Source organism: Sycon ciliatum, chromosome 13 (assembly GCF_964019385.1).
Source record: "Sycon ciliatum chromosome 13, ocSycCili1.1, whole genome shotgun sequence".
Lineage (NCBI taxonomy): Eukaryota > Metazoa > Porifera > Calcarea > Leucosolenida > Sycettidae > Sycon > Sycon ciliatum.
Genome location: NC_088655.1, coordinates 5,824,983 through 5,846,600, shown reverse-complemented (window position 1 = coordinate 5,846,600; position 21,618 = coordinate 5,824,983). Strand labels below are relative to the sequence as shown.

At 47.7% G+C, this 21,618-nt stretch overlaps 1 protein-coding gene across 1 annotated transcript in view; it reads right to left on the bottom strand.

Annotated features, from left to right (window-relative positions):
* Nucleotides 1-21,618, bottom strand: part of LOC135829090 (uncharacterized) — a 210,879-nt gene that overhangs the window by 128,032 nt on the left and 61,229 nt on the right. The window contains exon 7 of the mRNA XM_065341495.1: nucleotides 5,663-5,761. The gene's annotated coding sequence lies outside the window, so the exon portion shown is untranslated. The remainder of the gene's footprint in view (nucleotides 1-5,662; nucleotides 5,762-21,618) is intronic.

Sequence of the window (21,618 nt, the reverse complement as noted above, 5' to 3'; positions counted from 1 at the left end):
AAGAGTGGGAGTTGACTATGCCGGTCCGTTCCGGACAAAACAAGGATGTGGCAAGACCCAGCTCAAGAGGTACCTCTGTGTCTTCTCTTGTTTGCAATCCTGAGCCTGTCATTTCTAGATGGCGTATGGCCTGGACACCGAGTCGTTTCTGCTAGCATTCACCCGTTTCTGCAAGCGCAGAGGCGTGCTAGCTGAGGTCGTGCCAGATAACGGGACGAACTTTGTCGGTGCAGAGCGCGAGCTAAGAGAAGCTGATCAAGCGCTAGGTTCTAATGAAGTGGCCGCAAGTATGGCCAGCCAAGGAGCTAACTAGCGCTTCAATCCACCTCTCGCCCCACACTTTGGCGGCGTATTTGAGTGTGTGGGGTCAAGGCAGCGAAGCGCGCAATGGTGGCAACTCTGTCCCAGGCCAATCTCACTGATGAGGAACTTTTAACTACCATGGTGAGTGCGGAAGGCCTACTCAACTCGCACCCGTTGACCGCTGTCCGGATTGACGTGGATGATGCCGCACCGCTAACACCGATGCACTTCCTAGATGGACAGTGCGAGCTGACTCTGCCACTCGAAGAAGTCGCTGAGTTGCACCCACAGCGTCGTTGGCGGCTCCTCCAACAGCTCATAGGCGAGGTATGGCGGCGATGGCTTCGAGAAATAGTGCCTCGGCTGAATGTGCTTCAGCAATGGTCTCGACGCAGCCGCAACATCAAGCCCGGTAACACTGTCCTCTGCATTGTGGCTTGTAGCTTGCCGCCAGTGACTATCCAGATATGTTGATTTTATTGTATGCTTTTCTCATAGGTTTGACAGATTGGTGTTGTAGTGTACTCCAGTCGGCTCCGCTCGAGCTTTGTTGGGGTCGTGAATGAAATTACTTGTTTCTGTACTCCAAGCATCCTCTATAATATAATGGATATTGTCTCTCCCTTTCTCTTCCTCTGGCACGCACCAAATTATTCGGTAACGAGAGTAGCGTCGCCAACCATGCCCGATTTGTAGAGTGTGGTATAAATTGCTTTCTTAACTGTATCTGGTCAGGCGTAGTTGTACAATCGAATATGCTCCAGCTTGTAGTAATTGTGCTATTTCTTTACACCTCTACAGGCAATATTTGCAATTCCAATACTTTTGCGGGGTAGGGTACTACACTAGTTCTGCTTCCAGTATATCCATTGTACAGCGTCGGTGCATTATTTGTGCGGCAGTGGATGAATCTACAAATTCGTGTAAGCAAAGCTATCTTTGTGAACGCGCTTATGGCACACTGTGTGCTGGTGGCATAACTGTGTTTCGGAATGAGTGTGCTCCGCATACTGTGCGGGCGGACAAGTCCTGCTGTATCTGTCTTACTGAACGCATTGTGCGTTGTGCTATGTTTCAACGGTCTTGGCCAATGAGTGCATTGTGCACTGAGTGTCGGCGATGATTCCTGGTGTAACTGTCCTAATTGACAAGCACATTATGCACTGTGTGGTAAAACTGTGTTTCTGGATGAGTGTACTTCCTATAGTGTGTTGGTGAACATGTCCTGTTGTATCTGTCTCACTGGATGAACGCATCGTGCGTTGTGCTATGCCAGAACTGTCTTACTTGATGAGTACATTGTGCGCTGAGTGTCAGTGTTGATTCCTGGTGTAACTGTCTTAATCGACGAGCACATTATGCGCTGTGCAATATCACAATGAGTCCCAATAGAACTGGCTCACTGAAGGAGTGCATCGGGAGCTGGGGGACGTCTGACGAATCCCGGTATGTCTGACTGGAAGAGTGCATTGTGCGCTGCGAGATGACGGAGGATGCCCAGTATAACTGTCTTATTGGAAGAGTGCATTGCGCACTGTCCAATGCCAGACAAACCCCTCTAGATCTGTCGCCCGGGATGATTGCGTTCTACACTGTGCGACGCCAGATGAGTTCCCATATAACTGTCTCACTGGATGAGCGCCTTATGCACCAATCAACGTAAGGCACGTCCAGCCCGGCAGTGTCCGCCACCTCCCAATATCAATGTGTTACTAGTTGACGTATTGTGCAATGTAAGATGTCAGTTGAGTCTCTGTACGATTGTTTCAACGAATGAGTGCATTATGCCACGTACAATGTTGGGTTGAGTCCCAGTAGAATGGTCTTACCAGATGTACGTATTGTTTACCGAGAGTTATATGTCGAGTTCCAGTATCAGTATGTCTCATTAGAGGAGTGCTTTGCATACGGTGTGGAGTCAGCTGTGTCCTAGTCAAAATGTCTTACTGGAGGAGTTCATTCCAGTATGTCTTATTCGCTCATCCGATTGTGTACTATACGATGTCAGATGAGTCCCAGTCTGACAGTCTTTATGGTTGCATTGGGTAGTGTGTAATGTCCGCCACCTCCCAATATCAATGTCTTACTACATGTAGTTGACGTATTGTGCAATATGCGATGTCAGTTGAGTCTGTATGAGCGTCTCGATGAATGAATGCGTTCGCCACGTACCAGGTTGGACGGGTCCCAGTAGAATGATCTTACCGGCTATACGTTTCGGTCACCAAGAGTAAAATATTGAGTTGCAGTATCATTATCTGTCCTATTAGAGGACTGTCTTGCATACTGTGTGTTGTCAGCTGTATCCCAGTAAAAATGTCTTACTGGAGGAGTTCATTCTATACTGTGCGAAGTCAAATTTGGCCCACTGTACTAGTCAGATTGGACAGGTGTTGCGTGCACTTTGCAAAACAGATCAGACCTAACTTACTGGCTTCTTGCATGGGCTCTGTGTGTTCTGTGTGAGGCCTGGCGGCCCTGTGTGAATATTCCTGGATTAATTCCAACAAATTCATGCTGTGAACTTAATCATGCCGGCCCTATCGGTTTTCACTTGTCCCGAGTCTGTTTGTGGCACAACCCTGTACATTATTCTTGCATCCAGATGACTTACTCTGCTGTTCTGTGTACTTTTCCTGCTTGTTCTTTCTCCTTTCTCTTCTCTACTCCCTGCTTTAGAGTACTTCAGGGGTTGGCTATGGTAGGATTGATTCTGTTCAGCCCAAACTGAACCGATATATCTGCTATCTGTGATCTTTATAGTCGCCACTTGCTGTTCAGTCAGGTTTGATAATCAGATGCCTTGTTCATGTGCACTGCGTGGAAGTATCACTATCACCTACCTGTTATTACAGTACGGCCAGCACTGCTCAGCTCTTCACCGAAGCAGCCACTATCATTCGATATGGTCAAGTCTTGGCTGGCCAGTTCCTGACACCTGAACTACTATAGACACTCTACATGCTCTCACATTCAGTTTGGTGGGTTGTTCCTCATCACTGAACTGGGACATACTGCACCAGATCAGGGTGCTAGCTCCTTGGACTATGAGCAACTTTGTGTACGTCATATCCTACTTGTTTTTGTCATGTATTCTCTCTGTCAGTCTCCCTGTTTTGTTTGCATCTCTCTGCCTTCTTCCTCGTTGTCGCCGCGCTTTGCTTTTTCTGAGTCAAATCCGGCTGCGGCCAACTACCCTTCACTTTGTGTGTTGTCGCTATTGCTGTCTATGTCTCTGTGTATGCCAGTATGTGTGGAGCGAGAATCTAGAAGTTAATGGAAGAGGGAACAGAGTTAGAGCATTTTCGTCTTTTGTCTTTAGTTCGTAGCCTATCCATTGCCCACTCCCAGCGAGTAAAGTGCAGGTGGACATTGACCTTCTCTTTGAACATCTGCAATTCTTTCCTTGTTCACGGGTTCAGCAGAACACACTGCGGGAGCTGGTTCCAGACCTCCACAACATGCTGAGGGAAGGACGAAAGTACATCATTCCGTTCATTCCGATCCAAGTGAACAGGCGTCCACGGGCGTCCACGGCGTCTGTTGGCGCAACGGAACGCCTGCCGGCTGGTTGCCCTGTGCGACACTCTCGTGCGCTGTGTCCGGAGACGTTGCAGGTGCTGCATTCGTGAGAGAGAGTGTTACATGCATGTTAACTACAGTTAATACTACGCCTAAACTGAGATTTAAAACTCATTGGTTGTGATTCGGGTGGAAACCCGCTAGAGGCTACCCTGCGTAAGGGCCTCGAAGTTGGAGAAGATTGTGTCACCATCAACCATTGTGATCAGCCATGCCAATGATGAAGAGGAAGTGGTCAACATTGACCTTACGAAGCTAGACTCAGCTCCTGTATTTCCGGACACTGCGGATGTCCACAACGCTCAGCCGAGCCCTGCCGAGAGTGACAGTGAGAGTGAAAATAGTGATAGTGGAGCCTTCAGCCTGAAATTTGACGGCGGAGGCAGTGACTCAGTCCCACTGTGATATTGTTCCTGAGTAGTGGCGTCTGGAAGGAGAGGTGTAATAGATCGACTTAGTAACTGTCGACCCCACCTCATCTCTCTCTCTCTCTCTCTCTCTCTCTCTCTCTCTCTCTCTCTGTATCTCTCTCTCTATTCCTTTCTTGATATCAAACACATTAACTGTTGATCACTACGTATCAATTATTGTTAAGCTTTGTATTATTAATTCGCGCTGTGTTCGTGACGTTCTTCCTTTTTCCAGTACTATTGTGCGTGCACATGATGACGTAGGTCGCCATTTTGTCCGTTTCATGTTGGTGCGCAGGCCTTTATCCTTTTTTTCTAGCTCTTTTAGTTTTATATATAGAGGCCGAGTTTTCCGCATCTGTAGGAACGCCACCACCCTTCAAGGATCAAGGCGCAGATGCAGCTCCTAAAGAGTCTGACGCGAACCGAATTTTTTTAAATATTTTTTAAAAGTTTTATTTCTTCTTGTGCAAAACCAAGTAACTAGTCCAATGTCGAGTGGGCTGTGAGTGTTGTGTGTTGGCCAGTGTAGACAGGGTAGTTCACAACAACGCCAAACATAATGACATCTTGCATACGCATGAATGCTTCATTTGCATTACAATACAAGTGTCTCAAAGCAGCACACTATTCCCCAAAAGGTCGTTATTGTCTGTGATAGGTTCGAAGGCATGAGGGATAGGGTAAGAACTTAATATACAAGAAGACACAAAAATACGCCCAACCCTCTGCTGCCACCGAGAGGCAATTCAAAAGCACAGCACGGATGCCTGCAATGAACAAAAAACTGGTGCAACATTGGCATACCTGAGTGTTCTCCCCATGTGGGTTGGTAGATTGGTTTTGTTCAGGACAAGAAAATACGCCACTGGAAATTCAACCAACCAAGTTTAGCAGAGACCTCTTCATGCAGATTTACACAAACCACCATTATTGTATGGGTTACGCACAAAGACATGACTGATTGTACTGTTCAACTATCTTACCTGCCACTGCAAGTGTAACATTGTGCAAGTGTACAAAATACCAAAGAATTCCAATCTAATAGCCGGTTACTTTACAGAACCATAATTGTGTTCCGTGCGATTTCACGTGAAAACATACACCGAACTTCATCAAGACACTGGACTTATAAGCATGTTTTGAGTTGACGCAAGGAACTCAATAGTGTTGTCTAGGCTATTGAAGATAGTGAAAACTGTTGTTCTCCTTTGAAAAAGTTTTCCAATTGTGCATGTATTATTGTGTGTACAACAGATGAACATGAGACCTGGTACACATGCACGGGACCGGACTATGTACAACCGTATAATCTTTCTTTTCTGTTCACACACTAACAAGGATGCACCAGGGATATCCTGACTTACATTAGTCTTTGGTTCCAACGAATGTCCAGAATTAAGTAGATGTTCTGCTACGGAAACATGACCATTACATGCTGCAAGGTGTAATGGTGTCCAACCATCCTGGAAGTAGCATTGTTAATGAATACAAACCAAGTACACACAAATTCACATAAACATACACAAATACACACATACACATGCCGATTCCCAAACACATAAAATATGCATATGCATGAACGCACACACACTCATGCACACGCACACACACATACACACACACACACACACACACACACACATGCACACATAGACACACACACACACATACATACACACACAACCATGCATGTGCAAAAACACACACACACAAACAAACAAACACAGTTAATGAGTAAAGATCACACCGACAATGGCATAGGGATTTCTGGATCATTATCAATGAATATTTCTTTGGGAATTAATGAACAGTTTCTTTGGACACAAGAATACAATTTTCACTAGTATACTTTCATGCCTGATCATCAGGTGAAATACAGGCAAAATTCAATGAACATGGCATGGCTCATGTTGTGTGTGATTGTGTGCGCTTGTGCATGTTCATGAATGTTGAGCACACACACGCAGGCGTACATATGTGTGTGCGTGCATGAGAGCATGCCGTTTACTTTGCATATGCATGCTACTGCAGGTGTGCGTATGTGACGTATTTGTGTGGGCAAGGGGTACTTGTTTGTGAGTGTGATTATGTCTCTCTCTCTCTCTCTCTCTCTCTCTCTCTCTCTCTCTCTCTCTCTCTCTCTCTCTCTCTCTCTCTTTCTCGCTCTCTCTCTCTCTCTCTCTCTCTCTCTCTCTCACTCTCTCTCTCTCTATTACTTTCTTGATATCGAACGTATTTAATATTGATCACTACATATCAATTCTTGTTGAGCTTTGTATTATTTATCCGCGCTCTGCTCGTGACGTCCATCCATTTTCCAGTATTATTTTTCTAGTATTGTTGTGAGTGCACACGATGACGTAGGTCGCCATTTTGTCCATGTGATCTTGGTGCGCGAGCCATGATCCTTTTTCTCTTGCTCTTTTAGTTTTAGTTCTTCTTGTGCAAAAGCAAGTAATTGGTCCAATGTCGAGTGGGATGTGAGTGTTGGCAAATAATTTCCGTTTGTCCATGGCAGGCAAGGACCTGAAGGTGAATGGATGCCTTGATAGGATCCGGGCACTGCGAACAGCAACCGACACCAGAGTTGGTGCAGTGTCCGCAGCTGCCACATTTGTGCAAGACAGTGTTGCCACGCCATCACCGCAGCTTTGCTACCATTGTGGAGAACCGGGCCACTTCAAAAGGCATTGCCCGAAATTATCCCTAGCAGGGAATGGTACAAAACAAGAGCACCGGCGCAAGGACCTGTTCTGCCACTTCTGTGACAAGAAAGGGCATGTCAAGAAGGACTGCGTGCTGAGACAAAAGTGGCTGGATACACATGGTAGCTGCTAAGTTGATGGGGCCTCAGTCTAATCCAAGGGCGTGTACTTCCTGGCATCTGCATCATCATCGTGCACGAAGCTACCTCGTGTGTTTGTTGAATGTTCTGGTCCTAACGCGAGTGACAGTGAGCGTGCTGCAGCAGTGATAGACACTGGCTCCACCCGGACGTTAGTAACAGAATCCCTGCAGCATTGCCTTGGTCTCGATGTGACGCCACTGACGAATAGTGACAGTGTTGCAGCGCTGGATGGCAACACCATGCAGACGTGTGGTACAGTGACCCTCACGTTTTGGAGGCATGACAGACCAGTGAGTATACATGAAGTGGTATTGAATGCTGTCGTTGTGCCTGATCTGTATGTAGTGGCCGCCGGCGTACTGATTGGCATTGACCTGGTGACTTTGTGTGGGCGCCTGTCTGTAGAGCATGCGAATGATCAGCTTGTGCATGTCGTAATTCGGCCCGGTCCAGCTCACGCAGATAGTAGCCCGCCAGTGCAATTCGCATCAGTAGCTGTGGCGCCTCCTGAACAGTCTACACGATTGCTAGTGTATGAGGATCAGCCGGCCGACGGTATGGCCCCTAATGCTAACAACGAAGTTCTCCAGCCAGTCGCCGATGACTCACCAATGCCTGCAGCTCCGACGCGCCCGCCTTCAAAGCTGTCTCATCATGTCCAAGTAGAGAGTGACGACAACGATGTCATCTCTCTCTCTCTCTCTCTCTCTCTCTCTCTCTCTCTCTCTCTTTCTCGCTCTCTCTCTCTCTCTCTCTCTCTCTCTCTCTCTCTCTCACTCTCTCTCTCTCTATTACTTTCTTGATATCGAACGTATTTAATATTGATCACTACATATCAATTCTTGTTGAGCTTTGTATTATTTATCCGCGCTCTGCTCGTGACGTCCATCCATTTTCCAGTATTATTTTTCTAGTATTGTTGTGAGTGCACACGATGACGTAGGTCGCCATTTTGTCCATGTGATCTTGGTGCGCGAGCCATGATCCTTTTTCTCTTGCTCTTTTAGTTTTAGTTCTTCTTGTGCAAAAGCAAGTAATTGGTCCAATGTCGAGTGGGATGTGAGTGTTGGCAAATAATTTCCGTTTGTCCATGGCAGGCAAGGACCTGAAGGTGAATGGATGCCTTGATAGGATCCGGGCACTGCGAACAGCAACCGACACCAGAGTTGGTGCAGTGTCCGCAGCTGCCACATTTGTGCAAGACAGTGTTGCCACGCCATCACCGCAGCTTTGCTACCATTGTGGAGAACCGGGCCACTTCAAAAGGCATTGCCCGAAATTATCCCTAGCAGGGAATGGTACAAAACAAGAGCACCGGCGCAAGGACCTGTTCTGCCACTTCTGTGACAAGAAAGGGCATGTCAAGAAGGACTGCGTGCTGAGACAAAAGTGGCTGGATACACATGGTAGCTGCTAAGTTGATGGGGCCTCAGTCTAATCCAAGGGCGTGTACTTCCTGGCATCTGCATCATCATCGTGCACGAAGCTACCTCGTGTGTTTGTTGAATGTTCTGGTCCTAACGCGAGTGACAGTGAGCGTGCTGCAGCAGTGATAGACACTGGCTCCACCCGGACGTTAGTAACAGAATCCCTGCAGCATTGCCTTGGTCTCGATGTGACGCCACTGACGAATAGTGACAGTGTTGCAGCGCTGGATGGCAACACCATGCAGACGTGTGGTACAGTGACCCTCACGTTTTGGAGGCATGACAGACCAGTGAGTATACATGAAGTGGTATTGAATGCTGTCGTTGTGCCTGATCTGTATGTAGTGGCCGCCGGCGTACTGATTGGCATTGACCTGGTGACTTTGTGTGGGCGCCTGTCTGTAGAGCATGCGAATGATCAGCTTGTGCATGTCGTAATTCGGCCCGGTCCAGCTCACGCAGATAGTAGCCCGCCAGTGCAATTCGCATCAGTAGCTGTGGCGCCTCCTGAACAGTCTACACGATTGCTAGTGTATGAGGATCAGCCGGCCGACGGTATGGCCCCTAATGCTAACAACGAAGTTCTCCAGCCAGTCGCCGATGACTCACCAATGCCTGCAGCTCCGACGCGCCCGCCTTCAAAGCTGTCTCATCATGTCCAAGTAGAGAGTGACGACAACGATGTCATCCTGAAGGTTGACGACGGCGAGATGCATTGGATGTCGGCGGAGAAGCTTTGGGAGGTTAAATGGGTATAGAAGTCTGGTGAAGAACCAAATGGCTGTGATGGTCCGGGTATCAGCGAGTACCCGCGGAAGAAGATTACGGCAGAAGAGGAAACACAGTTCTTCTCCGCTGTGGAGGAGTGGATTGGGCGAGGCTGTCTGGTGAAGCACGCCGCTGACACCCATGGTCGCCCAGTCTGTGTCTTGTCGTTGATTGCTGTGAGTCAGCCGCACAAGACGTCTACGCCTGTGCATCCGGTGTTAGACTATCGGCACTTGTACAAGTTGTTAGTGTCCCACCCTGGAACTAAGTTACCTGTGTACGCACGTGCGTGAGTGTGTATGTGTGTGTTTGTGTGTGTGTGTGTGTTTGTGTGTTTGTGTGTGTGTGTTTTTTTACTATTATTCACAAACCCAACTCGTAAAATAAATAATTATGTGGACAAAACAAACAGCTACTGAGCAGGGGCTGCACTGGCCAGCAGTGGTGGTGAGGTACCAGGGGCTCCACCGACCAAAGGTCAGGGCTTCAATGCCACAAGCACGCACCAGGAAAAAGAAACAGAAATGTAAAGCAAAGCTAGATCTAGCTATGGGGAAGTAGAATGTGTAAAAGTGCCGGTTGGTGTTTAGAAAAATAAAAACAAGATGAAAAGAGAGGTTCTAAGTTCGTAAGATGAAAAGAGATTGTAAATTATCAGTGTTTGGACTGATGTACAATGTGCATGTACATGTCAACTTCATCAACCAAAACTTATGAACTTTTTCAATAGATCTGATCATGATGATAAAGGGAAGGCCTCTTTTACGGGCAAAGCAAAGCACAATCATCACCATGTATCAGTACAGTGAGTAGTTAAACAAGCGCCTCGGCTTTCTCCGACGAGCGGCCCACATTCTAACGCCAGCTGGCCGAACGACTGTCTACAAGGCATTCACGCCGCGCACTGCGCATCATTGGCCCTGGTGCAATTCTCCCCAGTCTGGCTGTCCGCCGGACTGTTGCTGCTCTCTCGTGCATGTACAAATTGCATTTCATTACTGGTCCTCCTCAGCTACTTGCTGTATTGCCACCGCATCGCGTTTCTCCAGCCAACCCCAGAACCAGGAACCAGCACAATAATGCCACCAGCCACGCCTATCAACTGTCAGACACACTCCCTGTCTCAGCTCCATCCATCGTGAAGCGGTCGTTCCCGTACTGCTGTATTGGCGCATGGAACTCCCTTCCTGACAGGCTGCTGTCGCAGCGCCCACACAAAAAACGTTTTCAGTCATTCAAGACAAAGGTCTACCGACACCTGAGAGACAGCAACTGGTACTGGGCAACAGATTCCCTGTAATTTTTCGAGCTCGTCGCTTGCCGGACCCGCTAATCCGCGTACCTGGCCTTGCTCAGAGTGCTCAGCTGTGTTTTGCATACATGGAAAAACTTGTTATGATTATTTTCTTTTCTCTGCATATTCTTTTACCAGGCGTGGGCCATCCCCTGGATTATCAAAATGGGTGCCTTATTATTTTTCTGTTTTTTAGCTTGTTTTCTTTACACTTCTTTGTGGGAGTTTCGTTTCAGATCTATTAAAAAAGTTCATAAGTTTTGGTTGATGAAGTTGACATGTACATTGTATATCAGTCCAAACACTGATAATAAACAATCTCTTTTCATCTTGATTTTATTTTTCTAAACACCTACCGGTACTTTTACCTTCTATTCTACTTCCCCATAGCTAGATCTAGCTTTCCTTTACATTTCTGTTTCTTTTTCCTGGTGCGTGCTTGTGGCATTGAAGCCGAGACCTTTGGTCGGTGGAGCCCCTAGTACCTCACCATCACTGCTGCCCAGTGCAGCCCCTGCTCAGTAGCTGTTTGTTTTTGTCCACATAATTATTTATTTTACGAGTTGGGTTTGTGAATAATAGTAAAAAAAAAAAAAAAAAAAAAAAAAAACCCAACACGAATGAAAAATGTGAAATGGAATAAAAACAATATTTGTAAAAATAAAAAATTAATTAATTAAAATTAAAATTCAATACCGAACACGAATAAAATAAAATAAAATAAAAAAGATGTAAAAAATAAACAATATCGAACACGGAATTAATTCCGGAACTATCTACTCAACCAGTGATCATGATGATGATGATGATGATGATTTTTTTTTTTTTTTTGATGATGATGAAGCCACTTCTTTGGGCAAACAAAACACAATTTCCCAAGATGAAGGAGTGGAACCCTACACAAATAATAGTTTAAATGAATCCAACGCAAAGATCGTTTTTCCATGAAATACAACAATTGAACAACGCAACAACGCAAAGATCGTTTTTCCATGAAATACAACAATTGAACACAATTACATGCTTAAAGGCATGAAAGCAACAAAACAGCAACAAAAGGGTAAGCGCCATACCAATCCCGCATGCACAGTCAGGACACAGCACGATACTTAACAAACTAGACCTGACTCGGCCACGGCAATCGAGACATCATGAAAACATCTCGCCGGATGGTGGTACCGTGACCGAGCCCCACGTATGCACAACACAGCAGCACGCAGCAAAGCAAAAGACAGCCGACAGCGGAGTAAACCAATGACCTGGGAATAGTGAGATCCCGATGACTCGGCCTGCATCTGGCACAGTCTCTTGAGGAACACATTGCACAGCCTCCCACAACCACCATGCACAGAGAACACGAGAGGTGTGAAAGCGGCTCTTTCTACATTTGTGACTCTTGGCCCATATTCGTTCCACTTACGCCGCTCGTGCTGCTGGTACAATGCAGGGAGGGTTCTGGACCCGTAGGAAGGAGCATCTGGGCAAAATACCCTTACATCAAAAAAAGCTTCCTCCCCACGGGTCCAAAACCCTCGAGCGGCTATGTCCAGGCGCGCATCCTCTCGGCGGTTCGTTGACCGAAGAGGAAAATGATGATGATGATGATGATGATGATGATGATGATGATTTGATCCCACCTTCCAACCCGGCAAATATTTTGATTTTGATAAAAACGATTCAAAGCCTCTCAATTATTTAGTACTACTTGATGTATAATATAAGAATAATAACATTAGTTACACTTTCACACCAAACTAGCTCGGCGCAGCACCAATCACTGCAGGGGAACCCGACCCTCCACCATCGCCAACTCACGAAGCATGTGAACTGGACGATGACGGGCCGACCGAGCACCCCTGACACACAACACAGCGGAACGTAGCATGATGATGATGATGATGATGATGATGATGATGATGATGATGATGATGATGATGATGATGTGTGTGTGTGTGTGTGTGTGTGTGTGTGTGTGTTGAAGTAGCAATACGGTGATAATGCAGATTAATGGGTGCACGCAGCTTTGTGCCACCGCTCAATCTGTGCTGCTGGGTTTAATAGTGCTGGTACTGCATGCTCATGATTTGCTGCTGGCTATAGTCTCTGTGCGGCTTGGCACTCTGCATGATATTGAATGCATCTCTCTACCTGACCTTGAACGTGTCTCTGACATTGAACGTGTTGATGCGTGTCGTTCGCCTCCGATGTGGAAAGCTTGTGGCGGCGCTATTATGACGTTTGCTTGTAGCGGTCAACGTAGTTGGCATGCATCGTTGCATGTCTTGCTAGAGTTTACTCTGCTAGATATTTCGATCCGTTCTGTGCTACGATCATTCTTGCTTGCTCGTAGTGTTTCACCCTCCCACCTCCCATTTCTCATCACTAATTTGCTTTGATACAGTGAATAAACGGGGGTCGGCCACGCTCACTTCCGGCTACTCAGGGCCCTCGGTCGTCAACCCTCGGATTCAGACACTTGTAGATACTTGGCTGCGCCAACATTCTGCTTCGGCAGTGTCTACACGGCCGACTCTGAATCTTCTCTCGTAGATACTTGGCTCCGCCAACATTCTGCTCCGGCAGTGTCTACGTATTTCTTCCTGTAGCCTCTCACTCCGCTGGCCGGCACTCCCCCGTACCGCAAGTTGCTGTGTGTTGTAGTTAATGTGTGTGTGTGTGTGTGTGTGTGTGTGTGTGTGTGTGTGTGTGTGTGTCCGTGGCCATTTCTTAGCAACTGTCGATAGTAGTAGTAGTAGTAGTAGTAGTAGTAGTAGTAGTGGTAGTAGTAGTGTGTGTGTGTGTGTGTGTGTGTGTTCGTGTGTGTGTTCGTGTGTGTGTGTGTGTGTGTGTGTGTGTGTGTGTGTGTGTGTGTGTGTGTGTGGTGTGTCGTTCTGTGGATGGTTTTGATCAACAGAAGTCTGTTAATATTGAGTTGATTAAACCTGCTGTTGAATCTAATGTGTTGTCGTGTGAGTCTGGTTCTGTGCCTGAATCGCCAGTGCAGTGTGATCTCGGTATTCTTACTTTGTAGCTGAGTCCAGACTCATTGGAATACTTAGCCGAATTCTCCGCCGGGCTCTAGTTCCCTAGCTTCTCTAAGAATTATCATTACAGACTCCTTTCTAGTTTCGAAGATATTTATATTCTTGTGTATCTGTTCTCAAACAAATTCCTCGTCTTGTGCATGTGTTCTCAAACACATTCCTCATAGTATTTGCAGTGGTCTCGCGCTTTTTGATTTGATTGACTCGCGCATGACTTTCCCTTCTTTTCTTTTGTCATGTTAGCATCCCCCACCTCACAACAGAGCAACCGAGTTTTGGATTAAGCTGGAAGTGCCGATTCGAGCAACTGGTACAATGGTTCTGCTTGGAGCAGCTAGATGGCTCGCAGCTGAGCCAGCAAATAACTCCTCTTGGAGCAGGTGAATGACTCCGCATGGAGCCAGGAAATGACTCCGCATGGAGCCGGCGAATGACTCCGCATGGAGCCGGCGAATGACTCCGCATGGAGCCGCCAAATGAGTCCACATGGAGCCGCCAATAACTCCGCTTGGAGCCGCCGAATGACTCCGCATGGAGCCGCCAATGACTCCGCATGGAGCCGCCAATGACTCTGAGTAGAGCCGCCAAGTGCTAAATATATAGAGATGCATAACCAGTTGAGAGCATATATTCTCATGGACTATACAGATACCGTCATATGTGCGCCAGAAAGATGAGTTGAGCTAGTGGGTGGGAGGGTGGGAAGGAAATTGTTTGGGAACACATGTTCCGCAAGTTGCACGCTCGAAAGTCCAAACAGCTATGACATGCAAGAGACATTGTACAGGATTTCGAAGGGGGCGTGCCGTCGTGACTCGCGCATGCGTGCAGGTTGGGCCAGCTCGCTGGACTGGCTGCAAACTCGTGTTAGCATGCTAACGCTTATTTAGCATCCCCCCCCCCACCTCACAACAGAGCAACCGAGTTTTGGATTAAGCTGGGAGTGCCGATTCGAGCAACTGGCATGATGGCTCTGCTTGGAGCAGCTAGATGGCTCGCAGCTGAGCCAGCAAATGACTCCGCTTGGAGCAGGCGATTACGCCATAGGACACGGCCACTAGGGATCTTAACGAAGTCCTGTAAATTGCATAATATTCGCGCGGATAAATGTTCGCTATTTTTTGGCGAGAAGAGCGTAATGCGAATATTAACCATCGCGAAATCTAACTTCAACAATGGGTGTATGTAAGTGGCCCCAGTGCTTCACGAACTTTTGCCATCCCAAACTCGTTGGTTTTAAGAAATCACGAAAAATTAGTGACGCGAATATTGGGCGGTTTACGGTAGTCAATTGCTACAATGACGCCACACATGGACCACAGCTTGGTCTGGTAGTGCTGAACATCAATGTGGGTGCCAATCCATAGAGAATGGAGAGAGCGTGCCGATGTGTCATAATGTGTTTTCGGGTCTACAGAGTCCACAGCGTCATCAGATGCAATTCAGTGCCGATCAAAACTAGCACGGTCCGAGAGCATGAACGACTGGAGGGACTGGCCGAACAACACTTGGGCGGAGCTGCTGCCATTGGAGCGTGGAGTATTGCGCCACTCCAACAGGCCGTGTTGGAAGGAGTCTACATCCAGATCTCCATTCCGGGTCGTCTTCTCAATGAGCATTTTTGCTGCAGTTTCACTGCTGATTCCGCGTGGCCGTTGGATTGAGGGTAGTGTGGGGTGGAAAAGCACTGTTCCACACCCCAACGCTTGCAGAACTCACGTCCACGGGAAGCGGCAAACTGCAGGCCTCCATCTGTAATACCTTGCGCGGTACAACAACATCTCAAAACCAACGGCCGAAGTGACAGATGATGTCATGGGAGGTAGCGGTACGGCCAATTCGAGCTACACATGGCCGGCTGGACAGATGGTCAGGAACTGCCAGCCTTGGCAGGAGAAGAGATTTGCGCAGGCATACTCCAATGGAAATGTCGGCTATGAATAGAGTTGGCCTTTGGTCATCAGACGTTGGAGCCGAGGGCTCTCAACCTGGTCCAGTGTTTAGGTGTTCAATATTGGTACAAGAGGCTGATGGTCAACAACTACGTGAAACGACATGCCAGCAAGATAGGTGTGGCATTTTCGGATGGCCATCCATGCAGCGTCAACATATTTGTTTGCTTCTAGCTCATGCTAGGTGGTAACCCTCCATTTCTCACATCAAATTGTCTTCCATACGGTAGATTGGGAAGTTTAGCTCTGCTCCTCCTAACCGGCATTGGCTTCACGTGTTCCCGCTCATTACAAGTCAGCTATGGCTCCTCATTAGCCAGCTGTGGTCCATTGCTGGGTATTTCACTTCAAAACTATTGAATGTCTGTGTGTGCAGTGGGATGTTAATACTAGATAAGAGAGAGGCAATACGGAGAGGGACACTACAGCGACAAACACTATACACAACAGTTGACAAGAAAAGAAAAAAAAACACCCAGATGAGTCAATCGATGGCTGTTCTGGTGAACATTCTCTAGCCAGTATCAAATCAAAGGTTATCAGCTTCTCGATAATCTTGCCCGGCGATGATACTACAGTAGAAAGTGTGATTGCTGGTTTGCACAAGAGCAACCATTCTGCGTGTCCTGCGTTTGGTCGCAAGTGTAATTCATGCGGCAAGAAGGGCCACTTCGCCGCCGTCACTCTTTCCACTCCAGCAGCCATGCGTGGTGCCAGAGCTGTCGGAAATGAATCGCTCGCGTCCCCATCGCCATTCATGGGTGTTGTGGAAGAGCTGTCATCCAACACCAGTCCTCTTGTGCGAAAGCAAGTAACTATTCTAATGTTGAGTGGGCTGTGAGTGTTGCATGTTGGCCAGTGTAGACGGGGTAGTTCACAACAACACCAGCCAGAATGAGTCATTAATGACATTGTTCTTGCATGTGCATGACTGCTTACTTTCACTTTCTTTTTTATCTTGTGCCATCCCTGCAACGTCAACATAACTGTTTGCTTCTAGTTCATGCTAGGTGTTCACCCTCCATTTCTCACATCACATCATCTTCCATACGGTAGATTGGAACATTTAGCTCTGCTCCTCCTTTCCGCCATTGACTTCACTTGCTCCAGCTCATTACAAGTCGGCTATGGCTTCCCATTAGCCAGCTGCTGTCCATAGCTTGGTATTTCACTGCACAACTATTGTAAGTGTATTGCGGGGATTCCCGAGCTAGCTGCAGGCCGCGCTTTCAAGCTTTTTGAACATTTGCATTGCAATACAAGTTACTCAAAGTAGCACACTATCTCCCCAACAGGTCGTTATTGGCTATGATAAGTTTGAGGGTGTGAGGTATAGGGTAAGAACTTAAAAGTAGCCTCAAAAATACGCCCAACACTCTGCTGCCACTGCGAGCCATTTCCTAAGTTCAGTACAGATGCTTTCAATGAACAAAAAAAGGCGCATCTGTCGCATCCATGGCTATCAGTGACCGGACCCAGAAATTACTACGAGCGGCGACTGAATAGATGTGTGGCCTCACGACAAGCCCAACACAACCCAGGGGCCAACCAATATAGTTTTACGTTGTGAGTAGTCATTCAAATCCGAGCTCAAATAAAACAAAGACAGAGAGCTGAGACAGAGTCTCGACTGCAGTGAAAGAGAGCGCGAGAGCTTCTTTTGTAGCGCAATTTAGAGATATGGCGTGATCAATGGCTAGAATGGTACGAGGTATTTCCAGGAAATACTAGAACAGGTAAAACTGGAAAATGAGCAACCATTCAGCAGTAAAGCAGAATGCACGTACGAAATCATTCGAGAAGAAAGAGAAAGAAAGACATGGGAAGAAGAATGACCAAATTGGGCCGTTGGGAGCCCGCTCGCCCACGTTGAGCCACCATACGCCAGCACTCGTAAAACTCCAAACTCTGTGCCCTGTGTGTTGGTGTACTTCATAGTGGTGTAGCATCTGCATATGGGATGTGGGCTAACATTCAGAAATGAGATTGTCGGCATTGACCCTTAGATTTGCTGGGGGTGAGCACTCCATCGTTGAGATCGCTGGTCGTGGACTGATCTGTTGTTCCGTCAGGTTGCTGCATATCCACTGAGTTCCCAGACCTAGGGTACTTGTGGAACTTCCATTTTCGACTGTAGTACGAAGATGGCCCAATTTCCTTCGTATGTACAAGTTCAATGCTCCTTGGAGTGACGTTTGATGCCCATCTATCATACTCAGAGCATCTTCGAGGAACTGCAGTGCGTGCCACACAGCGAATTGGTTTCTTCCGGAAGGCGTGCCATGTCCTGGACCCACCGGGCCGGGCCACAACATTACGGGGGTTTATTCGGCCTCTAATGGAGTACTGCCCACTTGTATGGAAGGGAGCTGCGGCTCTCCATCTCTCACAGCTGGACCGAGTCAAGCATCGTGCCCTAACCCTGATTGGGACAGGGGCTGCAATGGACACTCTGTCCCTGCGGCGCCGTGTGGCCGACCTCACAGCCCTGTATAAGCTGCATTACATCACAAGCCCACCAGCTCTTGCAGCGGCACTCCCAGCCAGAGCCATCGCACCCACCATCACGCCTGCCACACATCGCCGCTCGGCCGCCAACCTTCAACTCCAGACAGCCCTACCTGCCAGATCGTGCAATTTTGCGCTGCGCTCTTTCCCGGAGTGCCTCATCGAAGCCTGGAATGAACTGCCAGCCACTCTCCTTCGCGATGCACCGTCTACCAAAGGGATGCAGTTAAAGGTTCTGACCTAACGCTACCTGAAACGGTCTGGGTGGTCATTGGCCACGGACATCGCCCCCTAGGCTGCTGCCATAACGACACTGTTCCTGTTCTCGGAGCGCTCCCTTCTCATCAAACTCCCAATCCATAATATACTATGTCCTTATCTCTCTCTAACTCTCCTCCATTCTCACGCTAATCTTTCGTCAAAACTGCACGGCAATCAGCCTCTACTTTCGCCTCAGGATCATGACCTTGATACTGCTATATTTGTACTTGTTTGCGTACTTGTCTGCACTCATGTCTTGGAATAACTCGCAAACTAACAAGTTTCCTGGTTTCCTCCCCTCCCTCTTCTCTTTCCCACCCTCAGAGTTCTTGCTCTCCTGCTCCCTACCCTTCCACTCCCTGTTTTGTTTTCTTTGGTGCACATGTGGAGCTGTGATGCCGAGACCCTTGGTCGGCTGAGCTTCACAGGTCCCACCCACTCCGTCCTGCTGGATATGTACCCTTGTGGCGAGTTCTCCTCCTCATTTTTAGTTCATCATGCAGTGAGTGTTCAATACTAAAAAATAAAAAATACTCGTTGTAGTATCCCTGCCCGACCAATGCGGAAGCAGTACGGAACTAATACGGAGCTTTGCCTGATGTATATTTGGTGTATCTCCGTATGTAAGCGTACGGCGTCTGCTGCATATAAGCGCCTGCGCATTTCTGTTTTGATGAAGATGAGATTTTGATAATAACGAGCTATTCAACCTCCAGGTGTGCACCGGAGAGAAAGTCAGTTATTTTGCCGCTTCTTCTTTCACTAATAATTATATCTCAGGTGTGTACCTGAAAGAAGTAGAATAAAAGTAATTCTTGTTGATTTCACCGCGCCTACCACTCGGCTACCCATTACATTGGTGGCAGCGGTGTAGTTTTAAATAAAACAACGTGATTCGACCCCAGACCCCCATGGCTCAACCCGCTGCAGCTCCGTGCAACGAATTAAGATGAGAATCATGTTTCTTGCCTTCCTGGGCTTTGCCCTGCTTATTAGCCTGCAGCACAGTCAGGGTGCTAGCATAGATCACCCTTCTCTTCGCACGGCACACACTGGAGACTCCAATGGCGATTCCAAACGACCCGCCACCGACATGTATACTACCGGTGGTGATAGCGAAGCTGATGAGGACGACGACATGCAGGCTGCTGACAAAGACAAGGTGGGTATTCCCCAAGACCAGCAGCGTTTGATTTTCGCCGGCACGCAGTCGGAAGCAGGAGTCCACTCTTCACTTGGTACTTCGTCTCCGTGGTGGGATGCAGATTTTCGTCAACACTATTCCTGGCTAGACCATCACTCTTTACGTCGCGCAAAGCGATGCTATCGACAATGTGAAGACCACGATTCAAGACGAGGAGGGAGGTCAATCAGGTCATTTGTCTGACGCCGAGCTAGCCGCTCTGAGTGACCGGCTCAACCAAGATGAAGATAAAACCTGGCTTGCCCTCGGCCGTAGCTTCAGCCGCCGCCGTGGTTACTAACGCTGATTCCAGGTATGGCATTTTCTTTCCTGTCTTCCTTCAGTCTCCCTGTTCTCTTCAGTCTTCCTTTATGCGAGTGTGTGAATCCAGTTTAGTTTGGTAGGCGTCTGATCATGGTGAGCCACGGCTTACCCAGCTAACGTGGGACAATGTGTGTGACAACGCCCCTTATAGGTATAGTGTATTCAGTTCGGTTTTTGACCTGCGATGTTCCTGGCGGGTTGTGCCAGCGTTGTGCAGCAAGAGTGCTGTGGTTTTTCAGGTCCTATTTGGAGGACATTTCTTTCCCCTTTTAACCCCGTGAGATCGTGTGAACCTGGTGTGCTTCTACTTTATGATTTGTTATCAGTTCATTTCTTCTGTCTACTCTAAACGTTATCATTTCCGATATAATTTGCCATCTTCCGGTGGACGCTGTGTTCATAACTCTTCACTAATTTTTTGAAAATCACGAGGGCGTGATTATCTGTAGGAAGGGAGGGTGTAGTATCCCTGCCCGACCAATACGGAAGTAGTACGGAACTAATACGGAGCTTTGCCTGATGTATAGTAAGTGTATCTCCGTATGTAAGCGTACGGCGTCTGCTGCATAAAAGCGGCTGCGCATTTCTGTTTTGAGGAAGATGAGATTTTGATAATAACGAGCTATTCAACCTCCAGGTTCGCACCGGAGAGAAAGTCAGTTATTTTGCCGCTTCTTCTTTCACTAATAATTATATCTCAGGTGTGTACCTGAAAGAAGAATAAAAGTAATTCTTGTCGATTTCACCGCGCCTACCACTCGGCTACCCAATACACTCGTCATGTTGAGAATGAGTCAGGCTGAGTGACCTTTCTCCTTGGGAAATAACGTGCAATCATGGATTTGCACCTTCACGCCAGCCTCTTGCGTCCTTCGTTGTACGAATTGACAAAGGGTATATGCATCGCAATCCTTCCGGAGGTTGCCCACTAACAGAACAGCCTTCCTTCTTTTTGGCTTCTTGGTGCAGACCAGCTGCCATAATTTGCTGCCTTCTGCATCCTTTTTCGAAAGTAGGGAGCATTCTGGAAAGTTCTTGTTTGTCAAGTTTAGCATCAGTTGGAGTATCTGGGTCCATTTGATGCACCCTGGACGCTTCGGTCACGCTGGTATCTTGTTCGCTACGTACAACTCAGGAGCAGGGTTCAACCGAATCTCGTACTAGTTCCTTCTGAGTGTAGCCAGCTACGGGTACGGGTGCGCCAGGGCTGGAAGCTGCATCACGCTTCTGTTTCTTCTGGGATTATTTTTGCACCGAGGGAGATCCTTGGCGTCTTTGGCCGCCATTACTGTCATCTTGAGCAGACTGCAAAGCCGTCATCTCGTGTGTGAGCTATTCTACCTTCCGCGTAAGGTGGTCGATACGATTTAGAAGTCGTTTCTCCCTGTCCTCAGCTGCACTGCGGTCTAGCTCCTGCATTTCAACGATCTTCGGAAATTAAGATTTCTCCATACTCTGGTCTGAACTTGCCGTTTCGAAGGTGGGGGACACCAGATCTGCCGAACACTCGACATCTACTGGCACGCCTGTCGCTATAGCAGAGGACAGTGTTGTACCTGGCATGGGACGGTCTCTACACAACTAAAAAAAGACCAAAAAAGCCCAGACAGGGACAACTGTGTGAGGGTAGGCTCGACACAGGTTGTTTCGGGAAGGGACTGGAAGTTCCTTTACCAATTGGTGTGCGTGGGCATTACATCTTCGAAACGTA